The sequence below is a fragment of the Dipodomys spectabilis genome, unplaced genomic scaffold (genome assembly GCF_019054845.1).
Source record: "Dipodomys spectabilis isolate Male_0828 unplaced genomic scaffold, ASM1905484v1 ptg000205l, whole genome shotgun sequence".
Taxonomy (NCBI): domain Eukaryota; kingdom Metazoa; phylum Chordata; class Mammalia; order Rodentia; family Heteromyidae; genus Dipodomys; species Dipodomys spectabilis.
The window spans coordinates 2670405-2675871 of record NW_024870882.1 but is presented as its reverse complement, the minus strand read 5'-3'; the positions used below and the strand labels follow the sequence as shown (position 1 = coordinate 2675871).

Genomic DNA, 5467 nt, shown 5'->3' with positions numbered 1-5467 from the left:
TTATGTGAAAAAGAGAAGATCTTTGGAGGAAGGAGTAATGAGAAGGAAATAGAGGGAGTATAATCAAATACGTTAAATATATTATGGAATTGTCACTTCTGACAATTAATATCCATTATCAAAATAACTAAAAATTAATAAAGAACACACTGCTTTCTAATGTTCTTTAAGAGAGCCATGATCTGTCTTCTGAAAAAAAACAAACAACTCGTGTTAGATAAACTTTATCCATGCATAATGTATATTGTTGGCCAATTATTTAAGTTAATGAATAAATATTTATCGAATAAGATTCCATGACAAAAAAGTATAAAACAGTTACTTAGAAATTATTTGAGAAAAAGTTATTGTCATGAGTTTTAGGAAACGGAATTGCTATTTCCCTATAAAGCAATGAATTAGGTTTACTAATCTAGTATTTGTAGTAAGTTTAGAGAACCTAATTGGCATGAAAAACAACTATCTGTACATCTTGTTTCTTGAATGAGTGATATTTTAAACATTGCCATTTATTCAAATAAATACTTAGGTTTACATTTCAAAATAAGTGCAATTTTATCTCCTTTCAGAACTAGTACTTACCCTGCAATTAAATATACTAGCATATTCATATATTTAAAAGCTAAATTTTCTATGTTTTATATGTAGCTCTACATATTCAGAATGACATGATTTTTTTATTCATAAATGTCTAACCTCAGATTTTTGCTTCATCAATATAAATTGTCTCATGAGGTTGTAGTGAAGACTCCAGTAACGAGAGTGGTCAAAAACATTTCCTGAATTCTAAATTTTAAATCAAATCATTTTTAAGCTTTGATAATATCATTTATGGTCTCTTCAGAGCAATTAAGCTAAAACAAATAATACTTTTTAAACATTTCACTCACATTGTAAAGAATATTAACATAGGTCAAAAAGAGTCTAGTTATTTCAGACTCATCATATTTTGTGATTTGGTTTAAAAAATGTAGAGAGTAGAAGGTCCTTATACTCAATAAATAGTTTTGGTTAAATTAAATCATATATCTGGATTTCTAATTTGGAGGATAATCACATGGAAACAGGAAAATAATAAAAAAATTACTTTGGGATCAACAGATAAAGATATTTGTGCATGTACCACAGTTGCTTTATTAGTTTGTAGTTGAACACTGGACGTCGAATTATATCTTGGCTGTTGTTGTGAATAATGTGAATAACAATGAACTACAGATATATTTATGAGTTACCGAGAGAGAAATAATCACGTGATTGGTGGGTCAGATGGTATTTCAACTTTGTATTTCTTTAGAAAACTGCATACTACTTTCTACAATGAGAACACAAACCTGTATTTTGACCAAGAGTGTAGACAATTTCCTTTTCTCAAGTGTCGCCAGCCAACATTATTACCTTTTGAGTTTTTTAAAGGGCAGGTTTTTACTGTGTGCAGTACCCAAGACTGGCCTTAGACTCCAACCTCCAATCACTTGGAATTACGAACCTTTACCACCACACCTGGTTCCTTGGATATTTTAGGTAAGAGTTATAATAGTTAAGAAGTAGTAACATAGTAATTTTGAATTGCGTTTCTCTAATGACTTCTGCTCACAAAGCATTAAGCTAGCATAGAAGTAGTATTAAATACAAATTTGTAAATCCACAGGCGATTTTCAGGGCTTTTTGGAAAACATGTCTATTCAGAACATTTGTCCATTTTTAATCAAGTTTCTTGTTAACCTCATCTTTAGTCTCTCTATAGAAAATCAATAATTAATTCAAGGTAGTAGAAAGGAAAAATTTAAGCAGCTCTTAACATTTAAAAATTTTTAATAGCATGATATTGCTTAAATCATTTTCTGTTAACGCTTGAGACTACATAACTCAATTTAGTTAGAACTTTTATATATATTTTATTTATTTTATTTTGATTGTTCTTTCCAAAGCCTGCATGACTAATTTCACTTGGTTTCTTTCAATCTCATGTAGTACAGATTTCAAACTGAAGAATAAATGGAAGGAAGCAAACAAAAAATATAATTCCCCTCATCTGATGATGCCTCTACGAGAATGAGGAAAGTGTTCAACCTTCTAAGGACCTATGATAGAATATCAAAAAGACAATTTATTCTTCTAGGTCTTCCTTATCTTTGTGATGAAACTTAAATGATGTAAAACACAATACACTGCTCAGATACTTTTATGTTTTATCAGTTTTGCACATTTTTATATGGATTTCACCTCAGTCTACAACATTCCTTCATCGTTCTGTCCCTGATATTTTTACATTATCACGACATAACATAACCAGTTTGATATACAGCATGAGAAGTTATCCACCTGGCTTCCTTGGAAGCAGAGCATGGTCAATAGATATTACTTCTGGTTGCTCACACTACATGTAATGGTTTCTGTACTAATTATCACATTCTATTTGGTATTTAAAAAAGAATGTTGGCTAAACTCAAAGCTCATTCATAGGTTTATGTTAAGGGTTTCAGAAGTTTTATTCTGTTAATTCTAAGATAACATCTGCTATAATGCTAATGTTATTACCATTGTAGTGTTGAGAAAAATTGTAGTTTTTTTTTATTTTTTAATTTTTTTAATTTTAATTTTATTTTATTTGTGAACATACTGTACAGAGGGGTTACAATTACATGAGCAGGATAATGCATACATTTCTTACCAAGCATTGCAGCCTCCTCCTTTGTAGTTAAAGACAGTAAGCGTATGGCCCAAAGACACACACAGTGAGGAAGGAAATGAGTCAAAGTTTCCAAAAGTCTTTCAGCAATACCAAAAAGGTGGGTAAAATCTCTCCATTCTCTTACATTCTCAATTCAATATTCATATTGTCCAAGAAATAATAGCATAGCAAATATTGCCCATGGTGATTGTTTACTGTCACATTTTGTCTTCAACACAGACTGTGTTCGTGACATTGGGTCATCATGCACAGAGCTGAGCTTACAAATTGAGGGCCGAAGACAGCCAAATTTCTTCTGTTCCACAGTTCCAGTTTCTTTTTCAAAAAGTACTAAAACTTTTAAATATAATCCCTTACTATCTTTTAACAGTCCCTAAATGAATTAAATTGACATATACTTACTCCAAAAGGCTTTCAAATTAGGAGATGATAAAACAGGCCCCATGAAGTAAATTTTCTTTTATTTTTAAAATTATTCTAAAAGACTTGTGCTGGCTGGTCATACCTATCTACTCTGAATATTTGCTCAGGAGACTCAGATCTGTGGATAACACTTGGGAGCCAATCAGGGCCAAAAAAAAAAAAAAAACTTCATGAAATTATTTTTCAAAATGTTTAATGAACTAGCAAAGAGCGAGGAATTGAGATGTAGCTTATAGAGTAGCTCACCAATCTAGATAGGAAAGGTCTAGCAAGACTTTAAAGCCCTGCTTTTAAACTCTGAGCACGCCAATATACATGCATGGCATGTTTGCATGCACGTGCGTGTTTGCTTTCGGGCTGCTGCACTCACACACACACACACACATTTATTCAAATTACCTTCATATCAGTATTCTGCATTAATTTCTTTGTTAACGATATTATATGGGTAAAATAGAGGAAATAAACTCTTGCATCTCAAAAATGTTTATATGTTTTTTATTGTAATAATACTGTAGAGGGGTCACATTTACATGAACAAGGAAACTAGTACATTTCCTAACAAGCATTGTTACGTCCTCCTTTGTATTTCCCCTACCATCCCTTCCCTCCCACCTCCACAAGTACACTCCCCTCCCCTTTCCTGCCTCTGCCTAAATTGTAAAGTTCATTTTTCAACATAGTGTCTTGTGCATCTCATTGTTACAATGGGTCAACTTGTATCCCTATTGGAGTATTTTTTCCCTTCCCCTCCCCAAATTAGAGAAGCATACATACAAGATGTAAGTGCACCAACTTCAAATACAGAGAAAACAGGGGTTATAGCGTGGGGAGAAACATACAAAGAAACAAAAAAATGACATTGCACATTATAAGTACGTTAGAAAAAATAGCAAGAAACAAAAAAACACTTGTATCCCTACTTGGGGTTCAATTTCTTTAACATCATCTTATCTGAGTATATGCACATATCTTTTGAACTTTTCTGCTTATCCCAGACATATATTCATTATTGAAAATAAGGGAAATCATGGGACCTAGGTTTCTTTGGACTTGGCTTACATCATTCAATAAATTTTTTTCCAAGTCTTTCCATTTCCTAACAAATTGGGCGATGTCATTTTTTCTGATGGAGGCATAGAATTCCATTGTGTATATATACCACATTTTCTTGATCCATTCATCTAATGGGGGCATCTGGGTTGGTCCCATATCTTAACTATCGTAAATAATGTTGCAATAACCATAGTTGTGCTGGTAGTTTTAGTATGATCTTGTTTATGATCATTTGGGTAAATCCCCAAAAGTGGGATTACTGTGTCATAGGGGAATTTTATGTGGAATCTTTTGGGGAACCTGCATACTGCTTTCCAAAGTAGATGAACAAGTTTACACTCCCACCAAGAATGCAGTACGGTTCCCTTGTGGCCACATACCTTTCAGCATCTGTTGTTGTAAAAATATGGAACGCTCCACAAATTTCTATGTCATCCTTGCGCAGGGGGCATGCTAATCTTCTCTGTATCGTTCCAATGTTAGAGTATGTGATGCTAAATTGAACACAGAACATTTTTTATATATAAAGTATAATTTTTAGTCATTTTATTAAACTAGACAATTCAATAAAAAGTAAGTTCAGAAGAATTGTTGTGAAATTTTAGAATCATGTATGTCTTACATAAGCACACCTTTAAGAATAAAATCAAGATAGACATGCCAAAAACAAAATAATTCCAGATATTTGTAGTTCAAGAGATGTGTAGGAGGAGGAATTCAATTATTCTATACAAGGCACCTGTCAAAATGAACATTGCAGCAAGTGTTAAGGTTTTTGAAAAGTTTTAATGTTTTAAATATGGATAATTTGGGGATTTTACTTATATATGCCAAAAATAGGACTGTTAGGCAGGTATAAAACTTTTCTATAAAGTATTTAAAATTTATGGTAGCAGACATTAAATACTAATTATGTACATTTCAGAGTTTATGGAAACTTTATTAATGAGAATTTGCAAAGTCTTTGTGTAAAGAAGCAGATTGAAGAGTTAAGACTTTAACTACACAGTTTCTGTTAAATCTTTAGGGATTCCTTACTAATTTGTTAGCAAGGAGTAAATGATGATATAAGCCATAATGTACACATGTATATTACTATTCACAAACATACATATACACATGTATACGTGCACACATGGACAAAGACACATAATTACAGCCAACACAAGTTTCACCAGTTGTTGAATATGCCTTAAATGGAATACTTGGAACAATATAAGTTGAAGATGTATTTGTCTCTAAGAGTTCTTTTACCAGTCCTCTTATCTCTTAAAACTGGTATTTTTAGAGAGCTTT

The 5467-nt window shown here is 32.2% G+C and overlaps 1 non-coding gene across 1 annotated transcript; it reads right to left on the bottom strand.

The window, feature by feature from the left end:
* Window positions 1–4571: 4571 nt before the first annotated feature.
* On the bottom strand, window positions 4572–4678 carry LOC122122166. Its single transcript, XR_006150130.1, has one exon. It is a non-coding gene; the product is annotated as a U6 spliceosomal RNA (small nuclear RNA).
* Between the last annotated feature and the right edge of the window lie 789 nt (window positions 4679–5467).